This window comes from Mesoplodon mirus, assembly GCF_964341445.2.
Source record: "Mesoplodon mirus genome assembly, chromosome: 5".
NCBI classification, from domain to species: Eukaryota; Metazoa; Chordata; class Mammalia; order Artiodactyla; family Ziphiidae; genus Mesoplodon; species Mesoplodon mirus.
The window spans coordinates 171104423-171131349 of NC_138980.1; the positions used below are offsets into that span (position 1 = coordinate 171104423).

General features: G+C 38.7%; 1 protein-coding gene across 2 annotated transcripts in view; it reads right to left on the reverse strand.

The window, feature by feature from the left end:
• FBXL7 (F-box and leucine rich repeat protein 7) overlaps positions 1-26927 on the reverse strand; it is a 427953-nt gene that overhangs the window by 96112 nt on the left and 304914 nt on the right. The window lies entirely within an intron of this gene.

The following is a 26927-nucleotide window of genomic DNA, read 5'->3' on the forward strand; positions in this document are numbered from 1 at the left end:
AAAGAATGAAAAGAATTGAGGACAGACTTAGAGCCCTCTGGGACAACATTAAACACACCAACATTCGAATTATAGGGGTGCCTGCAGAAGAAGAGTAAAAGAAAGGGACTGAGAAAATATTTGAAGAGATTATAGTTGAAAACCTCCCTAATATGGGAAAGGAAATAGTCAATCAAGTCCAGGAAGAGCAGAGAGTCCCATACAGGATAAATCCAAGGAGAAACATGCCAAGACACATATTAATCAAACTATGAAAAATTAAATACAAAGAAAACATATTAAAAGCTGCAAGAGAAAAACAACAAATAACATACAAGGGAATCCCCATAAGGTTAACAGCTGATCTTTCAGCATAAACTCTGCAAGCCAGAAGGGAGTGGCAGGACATATTTAAAGTGATGAAAGGGAAGAACCTAAAATGAAGATTACGCTACCCAGCAAGGATCTCATTCAGATTCAATGGAGAAATCAAAACCTTTACAGACAAGCAAAAGCTAAGAGAACCCAGCACCACCAAACCAGCTTTACAACAAATGCTAAAGGAACTTCTCTAGGCAGGAAACACAAGAGAAGGAAAAGACCTATAATAACAAATGCAGAACAATTAAGAAAATGGTAATAGGAACATACATATCAATAATTACCTTAAATGTAAATGGATTAAATGCTCCCACCAAAAGACACAGACTGGCTGAATGGATACAAAAACAAGACCCGTATATATGCTGTCTACCAGAGACCCACCTGAGACCTAGGGACACATACAGACTGAAAGTGAGGGGATGGAAAAAGATATTCCATGCAAATGGAAATCAAAAGAAAGTTGAAGTAGCAATTCTCATATCAGACAAAATAGACTTTAAAATAAAGACTATTACAAGAGACAAGGAAGGACACTACATAATGATCAAGGGATCAATCCAAGAAGAAGATATAACAATTGTAAATATTTATGCACCCAACATAGGAGCACCTCAATACATAAGGCAAATGCTAACAACCATAAAACGGGAAATCAACAGTAACACATTCATAGTAGGGGACTTTAACACCCCACTTTTACCAATGGACAGATCATCCAAAATGAACATAAATAAGGAAACACAAGCTTTAAATGATACATTAAACAAGATGGACTTAATTGATATTTATAGGACATTCCATCCAAAAACAACCGAATACACTTTCTTCTCAAGTGCTCCTGGAACATTCTCCAGAATAGATCATATCTTGGGTCACAAATCAAGCCTTGGTAGATTTAAGAAAGTTGAAATCGTATCAAGTATCTTTTCCAACCACAACGCTGTGAGAGTAGGTATCAATTATAGGAAAAAATAAAAAAAATACAAACACATGGAGGTTAAACAATACACTACTAAATAACCAAGAGATCACTGAAGAAGTCAAAGAGGAAATCAAAAATACCTAGAAACAAATGACAATGAAAATACAATGACCCCAAACCTATGGGATGCAGCAAAAGCAGTTTTAAGAGGGAAGTTTATAGCAATACAATCTCACATTAAGAAACAAGAAACATCTCAAATAAACAACCTAACCTTAAACCTAAAGCAATTAGAGAAATAAGGACAAAAAACCCCCAAAGTTAGCAGAAGGAAAGAAATCAGAAACATCAGATCAGAAGTAAATGAAAAAGAAATGAAGGAAACAATAGCAAAGATTAATAAAACTAAACGCTTGTTCTTTGAGAAGGTAAACAAAATTGATAAACCATTAGCCAGACTCATCAAGAAAAAAAGGGAGAAGACTCAAATCAATAGAATTAGAAATGAAAAAGGAAAAGTAACAACTGACAATGCAGAAATACTAAGGATCATTAGAGATTACTACAAGCAATAAATGGAATAAAATGGAAGCCTGGAAGAAGTGGACACATTCTTAGAAAGGCACAATGTACCAAGAGTGAACCAGGAAGAAATAGAAAATATATACAGACCAATCAGAAGTACTGAAATTGAAACTGCAATTAAAAATTTTCCCACAAACAAAAGCCCAGGACCAAATGGCTTCACAGGCAAATTCTATCAAACATATAGAGAAGAGCTAACAACTATCCTTCTCAAACTCTTCCAAATTATAGCAGAGGGAGGAACACTCCCCAACTCATTCTACGAGGCCACCATCACCCTGATACCAAAACCACACAAAGATGTCACAAAGAAATAAAACTACAAGCCAATATCACTGATGAGCATAGATGCAAAAATCCTCAACAAAATACTAGTAAACAGAATCAGAGAGCACTTTAAAAGGATCATACACCATGATCAATTGGGGTTTAGTCCAAGAATGCAAAGATTCTTCAATATACGCAAATCAATCAATGTGATAAACCATATTAACAAGTTGAAGGAGAAAAAACATATGACTATCTCAATAGATGCAGAAAAAGTTTTGACAAAATTCAACATCCATTTATGATAAAAACCCTCCAGAAAGTACGCATAGAGCGACTTACCTCAACATAATAAAGGCCATGTATAACAAACCCACAGCCAACATTGTTCGCAGTGGTGAAAAACTGATACCATTTCCACTAAGATCAGGAACAAGACAAGGTTGTCCACTCTCAGCACTATTATTCAACATAGTTTGTCAGTTTTAGCCACAGCAATCAGAGAAGAAAAATAAATAAAAGGAACCCAAATCGGAAAAGAAGAATTAAAGCTGTCACTGTTTGCAGATGACATGATACTATACACAGAGAATCCTAAAGATGCTACCAGAAAACTACTAGAGCTAATCAATGAATCTGGTAAAGTAGCAGGATACAAAAGCAATGCACAGAAATCTCTTACATTCTTATACACCAATGATGAAAAATCTGAAAGAGAAATTAAGGAAACACTCCCATTTACCACTGCAACAAAAAGAATAAAATACCTAGGAATAAACCTACCTAACGAGTAAAAAGACCTTTATGTAGAAAACTATAACACACTGATGAAAGAAATTAAAGATGATACAAACAGGTGGAGAGATATACCATGTTCTTGGAATGGAAGAATCAACATTGTGAAAATGACTATACTCCCCGAAGCAATCTACAGATTCAATGCAATCCCTATCAAACTACCAATGGCATTTTTCACAGAACTAGAATAAAAAATTTCAGAATTTTATGGCAACACAAAATACCTCGAATAGCAAAAGCAATCTTAAGAAAGAAAAGCGGAGCTGGAGGAATCAGGCTCCCTGACTTCAGTCTATACTACAAAGCTACAGTAATCAAGATGGTATGGTACTAGCACGAGAACAGACCTATAGATCAATGGAACAGGATAGAAAGCCCAGAGATAAACCCACACACATATGTTCACCTTAGTTTTGATAAAGGAGGCAAGAATATACAGTGGAGAAAAGACAGCCTCTTCAATATGTGGTGCTGGGAAAACTGGAGAGCTCCATGTAAAAGAATGAAATTAGAACACTTCCTAATGCCATACATAAAAGTAGACTCAAAATGGATCAAAGACCTAAATGTAAGGCCAGACACTATCAAACTCTTAGAGGAAAACATAGGCAGAAGACTCTAAGACATAAATCACAGCAAGATCCTTTTGACCCACCTCCTAGAGAAATGGAAATAAAAACAAAAGCAAACAAATGAAACTTAAAAGCTTTTGCACAGCAAAGGAAACCATAAAGACAAAAAGACAACCCTCAGAATGGGAGAAAATATTTGCAAATGAAGCAACTCACAAAGGATTAATCTCCAAAATTTACAAGCAGCTCATGCAGCTCAATATCAAAAAAAACAAACAACCCAATCCAAAAATGGGCAGAAGACCTAAACAGACATCTCTCCAAAGAAGATATACAGATTGCCAGTAAACCCATGAAAGAATGCTCAACATCACTAATCATTAGAGAAATGCAAATCAAAACTACAATGAGGTATCACCTCACACCAGTCAGAATGGTCATCAACAAAACAATCTACAAACAATAAATGCTGGAGAGGGTGTGGAGAAAAGGGAACCCTCTTGCACTGTTGGTGGGAATGTAAGTTGATACAGCCACTATGGAGAACAGTATGGAGGTTCCTTAAAAAACTAAAAATAGAACTACCATATGACCCAGCAATCCCACTACTGGGCATATACCCTGAGAAAGCCATAATTCAAAAAGAGTCCATGTACCACAATGTTCACTGCAGCTCTATTTACAATAGCCAGGACATGGAAGCAACCTAAGTGTCCATCAACAGATAAATGGATAAAGAAGATGTGGCACATATATACAATGGAATATTACTCAGCCATAAGAAGAAACGAAATTGAGTTATTTGTAGTGAGGTGGATGGACCTAGAGTCTGTCATAGAGTGAAGTAAGTCAGAAAGATAAAATCAAATACTGTATGCTAACACATATATATGGACTCTAAAAAAAATAAGGTTCTGAAGAACATAGGGGCAGGACTGGAATAAAGATGCAGATGTAGAGAATGGACTTGAGGACATGGGGAGGGTGAAGGGTAAGCTGGGACAAAGTGAGAGAGTGGCATGGACTTATATATACAACAAATGTAAAATAGATAGCTAGTGGGAAACAGCCGCATAGCAGAGGGAGATCAGCTCGGTGCTTTTTGACCACCTAGAGGGGTGGGATGGGGGGTGGTGGGAGGGAGACGTAAGAGAGAGGAGATATGGGGATATATGTATATGTATAGATTCAATTTGTTATAAAGAAAAAACTAACACACCATTGTAAAGCAATTATGCTCAAATAAAGCTGTTAAAAAATTCTAATAACTGAAAGGCCAGATAACTTCTAAGAAATTGAAAAGTACTAAGCAAGGTAGGAAACCTTCCATGGACAGGCTCTGTAGGGCATTGGTTGCATTGTCTCCAATCCTTTCTCAGATTCAGAGAAGTTTTTTCCTAGCCAATTGACAAATAATTTGGTAAACACATGTACCAGTGATACCCAGAATGGCAACATTCTGGATATCACTCTAAGATTTCTACTACAAATTCTGTTTGGCCTTTCCAAACAGAAATACCACTGCAGGTCAGCGAGAGACTAAATCTAAACTTAAACTTTGGCACTGAAAGCCCACAGGGTTCCCCAGAATTTTGAATCTTTGTTTCGACTCACTTTCAGGTGCTTCCTACCTCCTTACCTGAGCTTACAGTGTGACAGGTCAAGAAACCATCTCAGAAGGTGTTACATTAGTTACTGAAGGTATTCAGCTGATTAAAAACAACCCTTTAAAGCTACATTCCTAAACTCCAACTAAGGTTTATTCATTCATTCAGCCTATGGTTGCCAGATTAAATACAGGGCACCCAGTTTAGACTGAATTTCAGATAGCCAATGATATTTTAGCATGGGTATATCCCAAATATTGAATGGGACACACTTGGAATAAACAAATTATGTGTTGTTTTAACTGGGTATCCCACATTTTTATTTGGTAAATCTGGCAACCCTACTTCAATCTTACATTAATTACAACCAGCATACCTACACGGCACTGACTATGCCAGTCACTTAACATGTTTTTATGTGTTTTTAATTCCAGCAATAACCTCATGAGGTAGTTATTATCCCCATTTTACAGGTGTGAAAATGGAAGCACAGGGAATTAAAGTAAACGTTCTCTTATGAAATCAAGTATTTTAAACCTGGACCCTCAAGCTTAGATGGCTTCCCATCTTGTGGGGATGGAAAGCGCCAAGGTTTTCCAGAGAAAACAGTTTTGAGCTGCTTGAGCACAAGGACAAGTGCTTGATCCAGGTCCCTAACACTCTTTGGCATGGAGTATTATATATACTTTTAGTTTGGAAAGTATCCACAGCAGGTGTTACCAATTGCCCACTGAAGCCATTAAGACACTCACAGAGTATTGAATTTTATTTTAAGCAATGAAATTCTGGGTGAGTTTTCCAAGATAAACTGGCTACAATGCGTGCCCCTTAATCTCCAAATGATTTGACCTGCTATTTATTTGATATAGCTATTTTACAGAGCACCTACAACTGCCAAAATGAAGATTTCTGTTTTGACATAATTCCATTTATTATGTACCTCATATGTGTCAGATCTAGGAGAAAGACACATACAAACTTTGAATGCAACATACTGAATGTTAGGGTGGAGATATACACAGTAGCTCCATAAGTGCAGAGCAGAGAAGAGCTATCCAGCTCAAGATTAGGGACTACAAGAAGGTCTTCACGGAAGAGATGTGACTTGAACTAAATCTTAAGGACCAAGGGAGCGTTCATAGGGTAGGAAGTTGGGAAGGCTGCTGTAGGTGAAGTTGACAGTGAAATGGAGAGAATCTTGCTTCTCATCATCCTTGGGGAGCCAGATCCATCACTGCTTGAGCACATTCTTAGTATGAAAAAATGAAGCAGCCCAGAGGAGAATGCCTGGTTCTCTACAATGTCAAGAGATGAGTATAAGGAACACAGTTACACTCTCTTATTTCAGGCCTCTCTGCTTTTTAATATTATTTTTTTTCTTTTGCTGAAACAGACTAGGCACGATATTAGATCTTAGTGTATGATGGACAGAGCAAAAGGATCACAGAACATGTTGGTGCTTTCCTTACCCTGTACTTAAAAGCTTGAATTTTATACCCTCTAACGACTATTTTCTCAAAGTACTAACATCTTAAAAGCTCATCTACATTTTCTGAGAGTTTGTCAACATTAGACATTTAGTATTAAATGAAGAGTCTTTAAAATATTTTGAAATGTGATTTTTCTCTAATATTTTCAACTATATTAGTTTATACCTAAGGAGTGGGAAATAGACTTTGCCAAAGAATGAACTGATGCGGATGTTGGTCAGACATACCAAAAATATCACAAAGCATTGGCTTCAGTACATTTAATTTTGCTCTCGAGAGAAGTCTTACTTTCAACCTGGCCCCTGTTAACTAGGGAAGAAATGTCAACTGTGTCCTCAAGTTTCCATAATATGTTTCTTGTGATTTTCAGTTCACTAGAAGTTCCATAAGGAGGCTTAGATGATGTACTTTAGGCAGAGTACAATGAGCACTGGCCTGGGAATCACTGGAACCTAAGTTTGCTCTTGGCTTTGGTTCTTACTTGGTCAAGTCATCCAACTGCTGAGTTTCTCCTTTTCTTCATCTCTCAAGGGATAACTGAGGTTGACAATGGCTCCAGTCCCCTCTGGTTCTAAAGAATTTTGCTTCTATAACTTAAGTTGTTTGATGGAATTACTTTTACCCATTTGCATTTCAAATTTTTTGAATAATAGATTTATCAAAATTGCAAGAGACCTGGGATAGTATCCAGGAAAAAAAAAAAAAAAAAAAAAAAGGTAATGTCTTCCACTGACCTGAATGCATACAAATTCAGAAATTAGGAAACATCTAAAATAAAATTCTCAGGGCTTTATTTTACAATAGGAATTGGAATAATTTCTACTTCTGATAGAAATATGACAGGTCTACTTCTTTCAAATGCATGTGTGATCTTTTCTACCTTTGGCTCGAAGCCAGTGAAAACCTCAAACAATCCTAAATAAGTAAATTGCAAAGTTACTTTAGTTAGGAGTTGTAAGCTCTCTTCAGTATTTTACAGCAACATATGTGGTGTTTTATTGGATTGAGAACTTATATTCCATATAAAGTCATTTTTTTCCAAATAAAGATGATTTTACTGGATTCAGTTCAGATAATATTAACATTTATGGACCAATTCCAAACTTTCTTTGGTTTCTAGTAATCATATACGAATGAGAATGGCTACAGCAATTCTATTAATATATTTACTTCTGTCAGAAGCTGCATTAGCAAGCATAACAAGAAAACATAAGAAAATAAATGTTGAAAATTGGACTTTTAAGGGACTCTTCATAGTTTATGGATTTTATTAAATAAATGCCAAAATAATTAAATTACTACAAAATTTTAACTAAATGTTTATTATTTATTTTGGCTTAAAATAAAAAACCCAGAAAGTTTATAGTATCTGATGTTCCAAAATTAATATATTTGATTTACTAAAATAAAAACATATCACGATGAATTAGGTTCACATCTGAAACTTACAGAATGGCTTTGACACTGCTTATGCCTTTTGGAAACTCTTTTAACTTCTCAGAACCTAGGTTTTGCATCTGTAAAAAGACTGGTTGGTAATTTTTAAAGTGCCTTTGAGCTCTGAGAATTTATGATTCCAGATAACAGCTTTCAAAAAGTACTCAGAAGCCCCTGAAACTGTTTCATTAGATCAATTTCAAAGATCTAACATAAAAAAAAAATCCTGTGTTTCCAACATCAGTCAGTCGTGAAACTGGGTTATTTAGACCAAGCAACACTGGTAAAGGGGGCTTACAGTATTTGTCTACCATGAAGAAGAAAATTATCATTGTTTTAAATCAACAGATGTTATGTTCTCCTTTGAATCGAACTTAGCTTTTTCTTGGAAAATGCAAACATTAAGGACTATGAAGAACAGCAGAGGGCGCCACAATCACAACCAAAACAAACAAAAGAAAAACCTTGGCATCACATCCAGTGCCAGGAAGTCCGGAGCCTGGAATCAGAAAATGGGCCACAGCTAGGTGGGAACAAACATTTTCAGAATGTATTTGGGAAACTGCCAATGAAACTGGTTTACATTTAATCTCAGCATCCACTTCCAGATCAAAGGCTATGATTCTCTTCTTGGGTATCTTCTGGAATATTTCATTCTCTTTGGGACACCATATAGGAGAGAGAGGACAGTGCCAGGTTAGAGCACGCCCAGGGCAGGCAGGGCAGGAGACAGGAGGACAAGTTTGGTGTACGAGAGTCATTGATGAGAGGGCAGGCATAGTTTGAAGACTAGAATCCTTGGGTAGAGTCTTTGCACACTTGAGACGGTCTCATGTGAAGCATAAAAAGGACTCGTGTGTCGCCAGAGGTCTAGGACAGATGGAGCTCATAGGTGGGCAGGGTTGGGGTAACTGCGGGGAAGAGTTTCTAAACAAGTGGAGCTGCCCACAACTGAGTCAAAGAGCTCAGGAAGTCTCCAAGCCACGGCTGCCTACACTTCATTCACAGACCTCAGAGATTTATGAATCTGGTGAGAGGCTCGGGTTGATGACTAAGAAACTAGAATTCTAATGCATTAATTACACTTGTCATTATGTCAAATTGTATAGAGTCTGATTTACTTCTAGGAAATAAGTATGAGATTACACATGCTTTTGAAACACAAACTCATTATTTCCAAATAACAGGTCATAATGAATGTGATGAGCTCAGAGATCTGTTATTAAAACAAACTAATGATTATAATTATTAAAGTAAGTATAAGAATGATTAAAGAATTTGCTAATGGTTATTCTCTGTTGATACAGAATTGGACTCAGTAGAGTGTCTGGTTATTATATACACGTGTATATTCATCCACATGTAGGCAGACACCCATACAAACGTGCATATTTCTATGCCGAAAAGTGGAAAATGGTTATACGGAAACAGGCATTCTTCTTACAAAGGCACGGGAGTCCTGTCCAGTTATTGTGCAAGGTAATGCAAAGGCTTCTGAGACCTGAGTGCCAGCGTTCAAATCCAGCCTGTAGCACTTACTGGCTGTGTGTTCCTGGGCAAGTTACCTTATCTCACGGGCTCTCACATGGTCCCCGGAATGGCAGTATCAGCATCAGTGTGCCCTGGGAACTTCCTAGAAATGCAAATTCTCAGACCATACCCCAGCCCTCCTGAATCAGAAACTCTGGGGGTAGGGTCCAGCAACCTATTTTAACAAGCCCTCTGGGTGATTTTTGATGCACACTAACATCTGAAAACTCTTAGTCCCTGTGCCTCAGTTTCCTAATCTATAAAATGGGAGCAAATAGGGTTATTATGAAAAATAAATGAGTTAATATACACTTATAGTGTTTAGAACAGTATGTGGTACATGCAGTATGCAATATGTACGTGTTTTTAATATTACTATACAAATCTTGATAGCCATTAAAAGAAAAAAATAACACCCACTGGAATGTTAATGCTATGTGGAAGTAGAATCAGTGGGAAAACGGTGATTTTGCTGAGTGCAATAATTTAAAAAATGAGCCCCACTGAAATATGGGATGGAGAAATATCCAGGCTTCATAAACCAGGATTGACAGGAATTCCTCCAGAGGAAAGGACAGCCAAGCTTGCTCATCGGAGAGCAGTCCCATCACCCTTGTTGCTAGGGTCTGCACACTCACCCTGGTGGGCTTTCAGAGGGACATCATTTGGGTTCAGGCTGGCCCACCTCAAACCCCACATAGGATGATTCTCACTGAGGCAGACATAGGAGCTCCGTCTAAACTATTATGCCTTCACGTCCATCCCCAAGATCGAGTTAATCGGGGTGCTGAGATTCTTCCTAACTGAGAAATTAGGGATGAGGTCAAGCAGTTGCTATGAGGGCAACATGAGGACTTTCTCAGGCACTTTCAGTTCATCCCCCTGAAATCTCAGAAAAGCCACTCCTGACTTTTTGGTGGTTATTAAGTGAGGACTCTGGAATTTCTCTAATCCTTTGAAGTGTGGAAGGTCTTTAATCTTCCATTTCCAAATATGTAAAACAGGGATGGTGGTGGTGATGATGATGTGATGATATTACTTTCCTCATAGGGCTCTGAGGGTCAGGTAAGAGAAAGGGTAAAATGGGAGCCACCTAGCAAGTGTCCCATACACATTCGCCATTGCTGAGTTATTCATTTTCATGGCTAAGTAAAATGACCTTCTGAGATCTTAAGTAAATCGCTCACCATCCCACAGCCAGTAAGTGGCAGAGGTGGAATTCCAAGCCCGGTACGTTGGACAGGAGAATGAATGGGCTGCTCCCTGTACAACACTTTCCCGAGAACTGTCATTTTACAGGAACTTTGAGATTGGTCTCCCTCAGGAATTATAGGAGATGTTGATTCACACACAACTAAGACCTTAGCAAAAAAAAATCTTCACAAGATGAAGACTGATGCTAATAACCTAAAAAACCTTTTTAGGTAAAGACGTATCTAGTTGATAATGTAAGTAAAATTATGGTTCTAATGAATGAAATTGCCAACGATTTCTTTAAAACTTAATTCAAAACAAAGCTATTCAATTTAGAAACGATTTACTGAGGACATACCATGTGTCATGTCCTATTCAGTGGATAGGACAGGAAAGCTGAATAAGAGGTACTCCTGCCATCAGGAAGAAGGCATCCAATAGGATAGTAGCTCACTTCTCTTAGAGCACTTACTACTCCAGACAAATTACATGGGGATTTCAAGGCAGAAGGGTGGTGGTGGTGTAGGAATCAATATTTTCTAAAGTCTCTTTAGATAAACATTGAGGGACAGCCAGGTTTGAGACCATAGGGGAAGGGAGCTGATTGTTTTTGGACCATTGCAAATCCTGGGATTCATTCTTTCTTCACTGGCCCGAGTAGGCTCAGGTGCCCCTTCCTGACCAATCATCATTTCTGATGGGGAAAAATCCATAACTACCACTAGATACTAGGGTGTGGTCAAGTCTTCAAAAAAAAAAAAAAAAGGCCTAAGACTGAGAAAAGAGAATTCAGTTGATAGGAAATGAAATGGGGGACTTCTCTAGTGGTCTAGAGGTTAAGACTCCGTGCTTCCACTTCAAGGGGGCATGGGTTCGGTCTTTGGTCGGGGAACTGAGATCCCACGTGCCACGCAGTGCGGCCAAAAAAAAAAAAAAAGAACTGGCCAAATTGAAATTGGATGCTTATAGAGGAAACCCACAAATGTGCAGGAGACCAGGAGGACTGAGATCTGGGAGAGGTTTCTCAGGTGGGACTTGGCCCTGAAGGCACGGAGGCCAAAAAATAGCACTTGAACTGCAGGAGGGAAAGTGGAGGGGGATGAGAGAGAGAGAGAGGATATAAGATGAGAGAGGTCTGGCTAACTTCCTGTGATTAAATAAAAAACCGGAAAATATAAGCTGAAGGGAAGATAAGGCAAGAGATAACCAATGGAGTCCTCTAAGAACAGAGAGGAAGGGATATGATCCAGAATCAGATGCCAGGAGGAGCTTCCCTGGGTAGAAAGATGTCTCTCCTAATGAGGGTACCTGAGAGGAGGTGAGGATGGGTCCACACAAGGACAGGACCAGTGCCTGGGCAGTTCAATGTGAGTGCAGCCATGTAAGGTACTGTGCTGGTACCAACAAGAGACCTGGGCAGTCACTCATCTTTCCTATACTGTAAAATAATAATAAAGGCTCTTCTAACATGAAGTGTGAAGGGCCTCCCAGATGTAGGCTGGAGTTCATTTCACAAACACAACAACAACGACTTCGTGATCTAGCATTTGCAAGGAATACACAACAATCCCAATATTTATTTTTCTTAGACTCTGAATAAACAGAGCTGGTCTCTTTTCATTCTAGCATTCAATATGGGGCCCAGCTTTGTCTCCCAATAATATTTTGAAAAGGAGAAGCAATCACAACAAGACTTTTGCCTAGGACATATTTCCTCATTCTCTCATTTAAGATTACCAGCCCCAACAAAACCCAGGTGGGTGTAACCCCGCATCATCCCTCTTCCTGAAGTAACGATCCTCTTGGAAGGTTCTCTTTCCAGCATTAGAACCCAGATAGGGATCAGGTTGGGAAGGATGTGGATGGTGGCTCCGTGTGTGGTATCCTGGGGTTGGTTATGTCTCCTAACAAAGAATCTTTAATTTGCAAACTGGTTGATATCAAACAAACTCAGTGCTATTGTGGCTTTAATTATGATGGTTTTAAGAGAGTATCTGATATTAAAAAATATACACTGTCTTTTACTGGAAACATTTTTTCCCCTCCATTGGTGTTTGTTTTAAAATATCAGATTCAAAGTGAAAAGAAAAAAAGGTTCAATTTCACTCTGTTTCCAGCTCTTTAAATATGTTGAGATCACTCTTGGACTGAAGTACACAAAGCTTAGTAATAATCATAATGATAACATAATAGGTGTTTTTTAAACTTTAGATTTCCAAACATCCAGATGTTTGGACTTTGCTGAAGGTATCCAGATGACTGATTACATTTTTTCAGTTTTCATACAGCTCCAGGACTTCATGGAGCCACAAACCTTTTACTTGCAACAATGCAATTAGAAATTACAATTATTCTCCTATCATGTAGGACCCCAGTGAACAAACTAAGGTCTGCGGGCCAAACCCAGCCCCTGCCATTTCTTTTCGTGTTGTCTCTTGGTGGCTCTCAAGCTACAAGGCAGAGTCTAGTAGTTAGGATGGCTGGCTATGCAGAAAATATTTACTTCTGGCCCTTTGCAGACAAAGTTTGCCAATTCTTTATGGAGATCATCATCTTCTTTCTGTAGCTAACTGGCTTTCTCTGATTGGCTTTAGGAAGTTATCTAAATCAGTAAACTTATTTGCACATGAGTAATAAGCACTTTGAGAAGATGCACTAATGCCTTTGGCCGTTGTTCAGTTGTTCAGAGGTGAACTTAATGGAACTGAATGTTTAAGAGGCCACTGGGTTAACTGCTCTTCACCTTGGAAACCATTATGCATTTGGTTAAGAAAAACGCTAACTTCAGATGCGTGGGTAAATGAATAGAGGGTATGTTCTCAGTTTCCATTTTTATAATTTATCCCACGGGGATTTTAAATGATATATATTACAAGAAATGATGGAGCACTCAAATTCACCTCAATATAAAGATTTAAGTTTCACCAAATTTTATTATGTAATAATTTCTTCTAATATGCTTATTTAATGACCAGTATTAAATTGACATTTAAACATAGAAAGTTAAGGAATAATGAAAACATTTTAAAATGATAAATTAGGTCACTATTTTTTCTGTATCATTTAAAACTTAAAGTTTTGTAAAATTTACTTTTTAGCCTATTCCTTCATGATTTTCTAAAAGAAAGGGTTAATTTAGCCACCTTAGTACTCAAAAGTCTTAAGAAATAAATTTGAATTAATAAATATTTACTGAAGAGCTTAGAGGTGGGCTTCTCCTGCAAGATATATTGCATAAGAAGGAATAATACAATGTCTTCCTTTCTATATCAACGTCTAGCTATGAAAACATAAATTTAAAATGATCTTTTTCACAGGTTTGAAAAACTGGAAGAAAAGGCCACAGTATATCTACTGTCTACAGATTTTTAGGTTCTCATTTGAACATGATCTGGGACTCTCTCCTAGAATAGCTAGTGCTTTGTCAGATTTTATCTCTTCATAAATACTACACACATTATTTACTATAATAATATATACTACTAACATTGTATTTATGTGTATATATGCATGCACTGTATTTATGTGTATATATGCATGCACTGTATTTATGTGTATATATGTATGCATTGTATTTATGTGTATATATGTATGCATTGTATTTATGTGTATATATGTATGCATTGTATTTATGTGTATATATGTATGCATGTGTATATATGTATGTGTATTATTATATATGTATATATAATAATATATACTACTAACATTGTATTTATGTGTATATATGCATGCACTGTATTTATGTGTATATATGTATGCATGTGTATATATGTAAGTGTATTATATGTATATATAATACTATATACTGCTAGCATTGTATTTATGTGTATATATGTATGCATGTGTACTCACATATGTGTATATGTGTATTATTCTATATGTATATATAATATTATATACTGCTAGCATTGTACTTATGTGTATATATTGGTGATGAAGAATGATAGAACGCCTGCCATAGTACCAGCTACTGTCACACAGACCCTCTCTATGGTTCCTGGGTTCCAGTTGATTCTACGTTGTACAGAATCTCTATAAAGGAAGCACAAACACTTGAAGCCAGATCACAGAGAAACATGCCTTCTTTTGCCATTATTTCCAAGTGGAATCTGCTGGTATCCAGTCTTGAAATGCCAGTCTCTAAATTTCCTCACCCATTTAATCCTCAGTCTTTTATGCTAACCCTAAACGTGCCTTATCTATTACAAGTCTACCAGCTGACCAGGGACTGTGATCCAGACAAAAATGAAAAAACATTTTTTTTAAGTTGGTAAACATCATGCATTTAGGAAAGGAAGTCTCTAATCGCCTCATTTATCATGTAAAAGCAAACCTGTCTGCTCCCTTTGACTAACGTATTTGTCACTGGCAAAGCCTCAGGCACCTTCTCCCACCACTTTTTGACTTGTTATAAGGGATGTCATTCCCATTTTACAGGTGAGAAAACTGAGGTGCAGTCAGAATAAGTGACCTGCCCAATGCTTACAGCAGAATCTGGGACCTGATCCCAGGTCTTTGGACTCAAAGCCCAGCAAACTTACCATTACCTCACATTCAACCACAAGCCTCTCATGGACTTAAGGAACAAAAACAACCTACACAGAAATTAGGAGGAGTTTTGTCGTTTAAACTTTGGTTTTTGACAAAGGTTGATTTGTTATGGAATTGCATTTTATTTTCGGACAAAACCGCCAATGCAATTATTTTGTATGAAAAAAACAAAATAAATAAATTTCATAACACCCAGTTTTGAATAGATGATCACCTTTGTGGCCTTCACAATAAAAAAAAAATAAGTAGCTGCAGTGCAAGATCTTTAAATCAACTTTGAGTTTAAAGGTGACATCTAAAATATATCAAACATCTGAGCCACAATAGTGTGAACAACTGAATGTCTGTTTGTTTTTTAAAATTTGTGTGTGGATGTGCAAAACAGGGAAGAAAATGAGGGCAGCACTAAGGCAAGGTCTTGGATAATTCCTCATTTTGTAGATGAGGAAAATACGGTCAGGAAAGGTTAGAACTTTACTCATGGCCAGTTAATATCACATCCAATAGTCTTATTAAATTATGATGCTTTATTGTCACGTTTACAACCAGATTTGGGTATCAAATTAACGGTGTGTTCAGTGAATTTGAAAAGGCATGACCTTTACAGGTACATAAAACCGAAAAACACTGCCAACATGAGAAGGGCCATCCATCTGCAAAAAGAAAAGACATCCTGATGGATTTTACCATACCCACCTACCAGCACGCACTCATGGCTTTCTTAAATTTATAGACAAAAAACTAAGAAGTTAAACACCTTTTATTTGTATACCCAAGAACAGAACAGAGTAGTAGCTGAGCTAAAAGGGAAGCAAGTTATTTCGGCAATATATTTCTACCAGTTAATTCCTGAATACTTTGTATCAGAGTGATAAGATCAAGTCTAAAGAAATAATAATAATAGTTTTCATTATGATAATTTCTTTTGGAATGCCCAAACGTTTCCAAGTATCTAAAAACATTTTAATTATGTATCTAAATCTTGAGGTAGATATGGATAATTTGCATCACACTGGTGAGAATCCAACAGCACTTTTCACATACAAACGTCTTTTCATAGCTCTCTCCATACAGTTTGAAATGAAACATATATTACAAATTAATCTAAAATAAATTACATTTTCTCAATTGCAGCCATTGGCTGTCACCTTACTAAAAACACCCCTCAGCCAAAACTCAATATATAGCCATTTGATTTAGTGCAGGCTACTGGGGTCTGATGAAAGCAAGAAAGTGTGAAAATTTAAAACCCTTAAAGCAAACACAGAGCATTTTATAGGTGATGAAAATAATTGAGTATAAATTCTATATTTTATTTCAATCCCTCACAAAACTGTCCTGCCCTAAATAGTCAAGTGTCTTGACTGAGTAGACTTTAACGTTCCAAAAATAATCTATCAAGGCAGAGTTTTCCCATCCGCAGCATGTGACTCTCATCACCTTCAAATATTTCTCATTAAATAGGGATTAATTCACAAGGCCCCCTACTCTGCTAAGGACCCACTATAAATATGCAATAGTTCAGGGGAAGTTGCTAACATCCTTATCAAAGGCACTAATGTCCTAAAGAGCTTAGCAAGTTTGCTTGTATAATGAGTCCTTAAAGAATTCTGTCTCCATGGAGGCTGGACAGCTATTCTGCATTGAAACCCTATTCAAAGTTGTAAATTTATGTTTCTTTCTCTCCAAGAGGCATTTCATTGCCTTTCTTCTTTTCTTCATTCCTTTCAAACAAGGAGATAATTAGCCGCAAAAATGTTATCGAATGCCAATGCCTATAGAGAAAGATGTCAACAGTACCTTCACTTGGAGTGAGGAAGTACGTGGAAAAATTGGTACCAGTTGGTAGAATGCAAAAACAGAAAGTCATAACTTAAGAAAGAATTATTAAATGTATAAAGAAAAGTCCTGTGTCAAATTCATAACGTGTTGTGGAGATGGTACAGAGTTGGAAACAACTGCTCATGCGGCTGGACTCGTCACAGGGTTGCTTGGGGTCAGACAGATCAGCCGCCCTCGGTAACAGCACCACTCAGACGCAGGGCTGCCAACACAGCGCCGGGCCACCACTGTGATTTACCAAGGGGGTGTTCCAAGGGAAGATCTGGAGTGTTGACAGTGTATATTATTGGAGTGAGGGAGGGCTTGTTTTTTACCCTGGGCAAGACTAGCATCCTGTAGTTTTCTCTTGGAGATTCCTAGCGCATGGCAGCATATTAAAAGGATCTGTTAAATCTGGTCTCACCAAAGCATTTCTCAAACCAATCTGATCATGGAAGATTTTCATGACCACATCGTTATGGTGTGAACTGCATTCCCCCCAAATTCACATGTTGAAGTCCTAACCCTCAGTACGGTACAGCAACTCAGAACGTGACAGCGTTAGGAGATACGGTCTTTAAAGAGGTGATTAAGTTAGAATGAATTCTTCGTGTGGCCTCTAATCCAATATGACTAGTGTCCTTATAAGAAGACGAGATTAGGACACAGACACACAAAGAGGCAAGACCATTGTGAAGACACAAGGAGAAGGAGGCGTTTGCAAGCCAAGGAGAGATGGCTCAAATGGAAACTAGCTCTGCCCGACACCTTGATCTTAGACTTCCAGCCTCCAGAACTGTGAGAAGATACATGTCTGTTTTTTAAGCTCCTGAGTTTATGGTACTTTTTATGGCAACCAGAGCAAATTAATACACACAACAGAAAGATTTATTGGAGTAGAATACTACCTTACAGCAAAAATATCTCTATAATTAGTGGACAGTGGACAGCACAAAGCCCATGGCCTATCTGACCTCTGCATCTCACCATCTGAGCAACTACTACTAATAGTGTGGCTAATAATTGTGAGGATCATACTTTCTTATTGTAAATTTTACAATTGTAAAATTGTATAGTTGTATAGTTGTAAATTTAGAGATACTTCTACAATTTCTTTTAATTTTGCCCAAGGATCAATTTTTTTTTTTTTTTTTTTTTTTTTTTTTTTTTTTTTTTGCGGTACGTGGGCCTCTCACTGCTGTGGCCTCTGCCGTTGCGGAGCACAGGCTCCAGACGCACAGGCTCAGCGGCCCATGGCTCACAGGCCCTGCTGCTCCGCGGCATGTGGGATCTTCCAGGACCGGGGCATGAACCCGTGTCCCCTGCATCGGCAGGCGGACTCTCAAGCACTGTGCCACCAGGGAAGCCCCCAAGGATCAATTTTTGTGTTTTCTTTTGTTAGGAAAAATGGAAAGGGTAAAAATGCAAATGTAGCATTTTCATATCTACATCGTTTGATCATTTACTTAAGAGGTATCTGTTAAATGCCTACTACGTACCAAGAACTGTGCTAAATAGTGGACACACAACAAAAGCAAGACAGATCTGCTTCTTGGAGTTTAGAGTTGGGAGGAGAGAGAGAAGTATTAAATATCAATACCATTTATTATTTCATTTCAGTTTTAAGTGAAACAAAATTTCTTTTATATAAGTGATATAAAAGAAAAATAGTGGCAACTGAACCATAGCTAACAATATTACAGCTTTCACTGAACAAATCTAAGGCAGATAAAATAATGATGCAAATAAAATTTGCAATCATGGTATTCATAGTAATATGGTCAAATTTGTGTCCCGTGTTTTACTCTTTTCAATATTAAATAAGGTACATGATTATTCACCTTCTTAATATCACTGTGGTGAGAGAAAACTAGAAAACATTAAGCAATAAGAAATACACTTCAATATAAAGTATTTCCCCTATTATTTTTTGCATAAAATGAAAACCATGGATCATTATTGTCTGAGTTCTTTTCTGATATGTATTTAAAATTTTAAAAATATATTACCCCAAAAAAGACTAGAGTGTTATTTGCTAAACAACCCAACAAAATGTTTTGTGTTTCTAAAGAAATTCTGGGAATCCATATTCAATGCTGTATATTCAAATGACGTGTTGCCTTTATGACACTAGGGGAAAGTCAAGAATTGCAGCTTTGGCTGTTAAAAGACTGTAACGCTCAGATACTGTGTTTCAAATGGGCATGTCAACATGTCTTCATTTATGCAAAAGAGACGCCTTTCAAGTCATCTTTCTTCATGTTTTGCCCTTCCATTTCAGCTTCATGCCTCAGCTCTGTTCACTGATTAGTTGAATAATCCTAGTTCCTCTCCTCTTTTGTTGTATTAGCTCTTGTTCTTCTATCAGAAAGTTTAAAGCTATTTTTTCTTTAAAATGATTTGATCTTTCTAGGAGTATCAAGCATTTATATGCATAAATGATTATTTTAATATTATTAGTTCTTTGAGATTCTAGAGATACTAATATACATGGCTAATAATTACTGAGTGTCCACTCTGTATTAGGCCCTGTGCTAAAATCATTACATACCCTATCAAATTACATCCACCTAATAGCCCTACGAAGTCGATTCAATTAGTGGCCATCTTCTTTTTTTTTTTCCAGGAGGAAGTGAATTTTAAGGAGGGTTAGCAATTAGGATTCTAATCCAGATCAAGCGCTTAGCCATGACAATGACTGCCTGATAAAGTGAGTCAAAAGGTACCCATTGTGGTAGTCCAAGAACAGTGAAGGATGAGGAGTTCCCACGGGAAATTCTGAAGTTCAACATTCAAGTAACCATCTGCATAAACCATCCCCCAAATATGCATACACCACCTGCTTTAGAATATGCAATTCTACAGATGTTTGTGATACGGACACACTGATACACATTATCGTTAAATATAGCAACTTCACATGGTGACGATCATGGGTTGCCCACTAGCAAGAAAATATTTCTGCACAGTTACATCCACGATGGCAGTTTAATATTAAGGTAGAGCAATTCCTTCTGTGAGTTCCACTTAAAGAAAGTGGCTGGGGTTTGGATGGTTTATTGGGTGAAAATAATAGCCAGCTGTCTTCAGAGATCGAGGATGAGCAAAATAATATAGTTAATGAAGGCAGACTCTTTAAGTTACCCACATGAATTTTGAAAGGCAGTGGTTAGCAGAACAAAACATCCCTGCACAAACTCACAAATTGTGCTGTAAATTAATTCCACACCTTGAGTCCCTACTGTGTGTCAGGGACTATGCAAGTGTTGGCAACAGCAGAGTGTAAAAGCACCCAAGTCCTTGCTTGTGTGGAACATCCAAACTTTCACTTACGAAGGAAACTCAGACAAAGGGGATCACCACTGGGTCACTTGGGACAAATCTCTCTTATATCATAATTTATCAAGCTGTTATGATTTCTTCATGTGTTGAGTCTGACTAGGGAAAGAGAAGGGCCCAAGGCTATGTCATGTCCATCCTTATTCTCAGGGCCCCACCTGCCATCTTTCACTCTAATAGTTACTGAAGGTCTGACTACCATATACCAGGGTTATCCTGTGCGAGATGTGTAGCCATGCCCAGAGCATCCATTGAAGATGGGGGAGGGGCAGGTCCAGGCTGAGCTTGAGGAAGGGGCTCTGGGGAAACTATCACTGACCATCAGAAGTGCATGGCTGGATACAGAAGGATTTACAACTGGAAATACATTTTAAATAAATCCAGGAGTTCCCTTTATTCCCCTTAAATATAAAGACTTGATCAACGGAACACTTGACCTGGAGGGTATCTTCAGAATTTGATAGGACACTGAGAAAGACAACGAAGAAAATCTAAAGAAAAATGCCCACCGCGGACTCTGCAGGAAGCAGGCGAGGGACTAGATCACTTCCACACATGTATTTCAGCTTATTTGGGGCAAAGGAAAATGATAAATTATCCGGTCCTCAGGACCGTGTGAGTCATTTCCAGCACAGATGTGCCCGCTGCTGCTGACAGACCTGGAACAGCTGTCTTTTCTCAACTGCCAGGTCCTGGGCTGTGGTCACAGGAAGACCTAGCAGACAGTCAGAGCTCCCACAGCAGAGAGCTCGTCTTCGCTCTCACCCAGCCGAGGAGTCCGACAATTTCCAGCTCTGGAGAGCTGTGAATTCAGAGTGGAGTGCGCTGTACCGTGCATCTGCCCAGGCAGGCTCAGGGGTTACTTCCGACCACTGGCAGAGATACCGCCCTGAAGTGCTTTCGGGGGGTGCCTCGAGGCTAGACATCTGTGTATACTGTGATTCAAAGACATAAGTGGGAGTTAGCTCTGGAAGGGATCTTGAGCATTTGGAAGCTCAATTTATGACACCTTCTTGAGAGATGTAAAAGGAAAGCAGGGGTTAGAGGCAAAAGTAAGTCCCTGTCGTGAGGGGAAATTTGATTAAAACCAGGTTGCAATTTAACTCCCTTCCTCAGGAACGGTGACTAATCCGGATTGTCAGAAAACTGCCCTGAAATACTCTGACCTACGTTGCATCAGAATGTGCTGAATTGTGCCCACTGGTGACTGCAGTGCCTTTTTCCTCTCCAGACAGTGAGGCTACTTTCTTCTCCAAGCCAGCTCTCTGGGGTGTCTGGGGCACAGTTCTTCCCCCTCTACGACCCTCTCCTTCCCAGCACATGCAGGACCACGCATCTGCTGAAGTGTGTGTATGGAGGACCTCTAAAGGCAGGGTGGCAGGGTGACCTAACTCCATGTGCCAGAATGTTCACTTTTGTTTCTCAGTATAATACATACATATATTATAATGAGAAAAATATATTTATTATATATTATATATTTATAATAATATATATAATATATAATGAGAAAAAATAGGGCTTCCTTGGTGGCGCAGTGGTTGAGAGTCCGCCTGCCGATGCAGGGGACACGGGTTCGTGCCCCGGTCCGGGAAGATCCCACATGCCGCAGAGCGGCTGGGCCCGTGAGCCATGGCCGCTGAGCCTGCACGTCCGGAGCCTGTGCTCCGCAACGGGAGAGGCCACAACAGTGAGAGGCCGACGTACCGCAAAAAAATAAATAAATAAATAAATAAATAAATAAATAAATAAATTTACTGTTTAGAAATGCAATCATGTCATAGCATAGACTTAGAAATGGAAAAAACCTCACAGGACAGGACACATTTGACAACTGGGCAGCTTTGGTCCAGACAGCTGGACTGGGGAAGTCACATAGCAAATCACTGTCCCCTTGCTTTAGGCTGCTTCCGTCACTTGTCCCAGGAGAGAGCTGTTTCTGGACACAGGTAAGCCCCCACTCTGTTTAGCTGGTGTATTTGTAAGACATGCTTACCAATCCACGATTGGTACCGTCTGTCCCATAGATCTGGGCAGGGCTAATCTTCCTCAAGAATAGGGTGGCCATGTCTCCAGGGTGTTGGGCAAAGCCCTGTTTTATGCCTGATGTCCCAACCTGATAATTATCAACACACCCACCCTCTCAAATGAGCCTCAGTGTGGAAGAGAAATCCATGGTGTTGTCCTGATGTCACTTCTCCACTCAAAATCTTAAAACTCCTTCCCATCCGTTGCTAACTCCCTCATTTCCAAACTGTTTTTAAACAAGAATTTATTTTTTAAGTTACTCTAATTTTTTCAGGCTATGCCAGAGATTTTATTTTGGTTTTCATATTTACATTTGTCAAAGCTAGTTTCAGCTGATACATGGGAAGGTACTTTTGAGATGAATCATCCACAAATCAGCACATGAAGTGGGAGCAGGAAGTTAATTTTTCCGCTTTGGCTGAGGAAACACCAAAAGCACCAAAGTGACAGACTTTATGTTACTTTAGAGAAAAAAAGCAACTCACTTATGTAGCCTATAAACAGGCAAACTGGAGAACGATTGGGACAAATTAAACAAGTTTATTTTTAAGCTTTAAATGTTTCTGTTAAATTTTTCAATCTGTAGTTAAGTCCTTTTGGCTTTCCTGGGTCTAGCTACTAAGCCTTTAGGTTACAGGATTAGATCAGATGATCTCAAAGAACTCCATCACTTGTAAAGTTTGATTCTGTGATTGAGATTTTTTTAAAGCATGCCAACTTGAGAAATGAACTTAAAGGCTGCAGGATAAAAATCCATCTTCACTTTTCTCTTCCTCGTTATTCACAGCCTGAAAAAGGAAGGTGAGTCGTTCACGTCCATATTTCATACCCAAATAATTTTCCAATTTAAAATAAATTAATAAAAGCTAAGATATCTATTTTTAATCAATCTCAGAAGTTGAATGATTAAGTCCCATCAAATACTTAAGTCATCATAAAGAACTTAGCTTTCTTTTTAAAATCCTATGATTTAATAACCATTTTTTCCCCAAATGGATTATTTTCTCCTGGAATTGATTATGGTTGATACTCAGTAACCTTAAGGGTCAAATAGGGCCTTTGGGGCCCTGCACTGACTATTTAGAAAACTGCTCAATGGCTATGGTGATACAGTTTCTCAAAGACCTTTGTAATTAGATGTCATTATATGAATCCCCAGCGAAGACCTGGCCTGTAGATAGATCTTAAGCTAAATCCATAAAAAAACTAAAATCCATAAAAATTAAAAAGTTGTATCTTAAGATAATCTTCTACTATATTTAACATGATAGTTTACTATAAATTCAGAGTGTGGAGTATTTATAGTTATCAAATTCAAAGAGCTTTCTATTTGGGAAGAGTGGAATTTCAGGATCTAAAAGAGATATCATCCCTCCTCACTCCTTATAGCTATTAAGTCATGCTACGGAATTCAGAGCAACATGCTTCTCTATTCTAGTGTCTCTATAGTTGTGACCCCACCCCCAGATTCATATACTTAAGACCTAACCCCCAATACCTCAGAATGTGACTGTATTTGGAGGTAGAGTCTTTAAAGAGAAAATTAAGTAAAAATGAGGTCTTTGGGTGGGCCCTATACTATGACTGTTGTCCATACGGGGAGAGGAGATTAGGACACAGACACAGACACATACACAGGAAAGACTATGTGAAGGCACAGGAGAAGGTGGTCATCTTTAAGCCAAGGAGAGAGGCCTCAGAAGAAATCAACCCTGTTGATATCTTGATCTTGGACTTCCAGCCTCCAGAATTGTGAGAAAGTATATTCTTGTTGGTTAAGTCACCCAGTCTGTGGTACTTTGTTATGGCAGCCTAACAAACTAATACAATAATCAACTTTTACAATTTTATTGCAAATATGGAAAAGTAGAATAAGAATGCTGTAGTAAAAATAAGTTGAAAAAATATATTCTGGTGTTAACAAACAATATGGAAGTGTAAAATCAATTATTTTAATATTTGGGTTAGAAGAAACAGTCACAAATAACTACAAGTGATGGTAAGAATCTTGTGATACTTGTTTCAGAAAGAAGAGCTATCACCATTCCACTGAAGTGTCTGACTCTTTCTCTTTTGAGTGACACAAAGATGTGTATGGAATGTTCTGGCAGGCTGCTACGGAATGTCCAAGTCCTGTCTCTCAAACATGGGGCTCCCATTTGTGTGATTCCCCTGCACAAAGCCTGGAGTGACTGACTTCCCCTTCACACAGGGTCTTTGCACTGGTCGAGGGACGAGTCTGTGGATGCAGATAATAAGGTGAGATGCAGCAGCAGGTGAAAGAGATGCTATTAAAATTCATCTTCCTTATTTATTTCTAAAGAAAATAAGAAAGCTTTTGGAGAGAGGCAGAGATCATCTAATGAATTTTCCCATTTGGGGTTGCATGGAATGGGACAAATTCTGAAACACTGATGGAATTACAGAAAGAGAAAGAAGGAGAAAGAGGGGGAGGGAAAAGAGGGAGGGAGCAAGAGAGAAGTATGAGAAGCAAAGAATATTTAATTGAGCGTAATATGCAATTTCAATTCCCAAATTCAGGATGAAATTTATGGCAAGATAATCTATGCTCGGATTCATGCAAATTGACTCACTTTCCTTCAACCATTCATTTGCCACAGTTTTTCTTTTTTCCTCCTTCTACTACTTCTCCTCCTTTGTCTCCTTCTTCTTTTTTTAATGCATGGTCAAGATAGTGTTGTATTCAAGAACAGGACAAAGTGATTATGGGAAATGCCATGACTCAAACCCATTGTTACACAGATAAGTATCTACGATATTAGGAGATCAAGGTTATACTTGTGGTATATTTCATGATAAAATGTTGATCAAATATTTTTAAGTGGCTAATTTCCAAAGTCTGAGTATAAAACTGCTAGACGTCAGCCAGTGCACAGACATTCATCAAAGGTCTACTATGGCTATAATACAGGTCAAAACTCTGAGGATACAGTAAGAACCAGATGCTGTTTGTGTCTTCAAGGGTCTCACTTTCTCCCAAGGAGTGACAGACAGCCATGAAATCCACCAACAGATTAACAATATGACTGCAGACATAGGTAACTGCTAATAAGAAAACATAAAGTAATTTGGTGAAGGAGGACCTGGCAGTGCTGAGAGCAGTGCTGGTTTATCTAGGAGGGCTGAGGAAGCCACTTTGAGGGGATGTTTAAGCCAAAACTGCAAGGAGGGAGCCCAGTAAAACTCTGGAGTAAAAGCCTTCAAGAAAAAGCAAGAACCTGTGCAAATGTCACGTGTGGGAGGCCAAGCTTAGCATGACCATGGGAGAGAGAGATGAATGACTGGATGGCGGGGAACGAGGGTAACAGTCAGACAGAAGAGTGTAGATCTGGACTTAGAAGTGGGCGAGATTGTACAGATCCCCCTGTCTTGTGGAGGAGCATGGATTTTACCTTAATTGCATTCAGTTTTAAGCAGAGACCAACAGGATCTTGTCATTAATGCTTCTAAAACATCACTATGGCTACTGGGTTGAAAGTGGACTGTTTGGGGTCAGAATAAAGGAGGTGAGATCCAAAGAAGGGGTGAGAGGACCTTTTGGAGGGGTTGTCATAGAGGAGACGGTGAGAAGTACTCAGATTCAAGATAGATTCTGGAGGTAGAGCCAGGTGGACTTGTGGATGGGTACAATGGGAGGAGAAGGTGGGAACTGGCGGAGCTTAATCACATGCGTGTGACCTTCAGTCATCTTTGCTCTCTTTTTTTTCTGCTGAGGTGAAGAATACTCCATCAGACTAAGCCTTTTTTTTTTTTTTTTTTGCGGTACGCGGGCCTCTCACAGTTGTGGCCTCTCCCATCACGGAGCACAGGCTCCGGACGCGCAGGCTCAGCGGCCATGGCTCACGGGCCCAGCCGCTCCGCGGCATGTGGGATCTTCCCGGACCGGGGCACGAACCTGCATCCCCCGCATTGGCAGGCGGACTCTCAACCACTGCACCACCAGGGAAGCCCCAGACTGAGCCTTTTAACTTAAAGCCCCTAACATCTCTGAATTTCAATGGATAGAATGAAGATAACTATACCTCTCTCAAAAAGTTCAACAAATGCTTCGAATGTATTAGTAATCAGCTGGCAGACTAAACTCCTGCGCAAGTATGGAATGAAGTTATTATGTTCACCATTTTGGCTTAGAACCTTCTGCACCCCCGTCCCTCAATGAATATTTCTCATGCCAGGAAAGAATATTTCAAAAACCCTGGCTTGCTCTCTTCACTATATACCCCAGTGGGGGATCCTTTATCTCTTGATAAAAATCTACAGTGAAGAAAATTCTTTAAGTTGTTCTAGAAAGGACATGACTTATCTCTTCTTGTCAAAATGAAAGCAACGTTTTTGTGACACTACTTGATTTCAAATGCTGGGAGTGATATTTGCAAAGAGACACTCTGCCCTGGTTAGA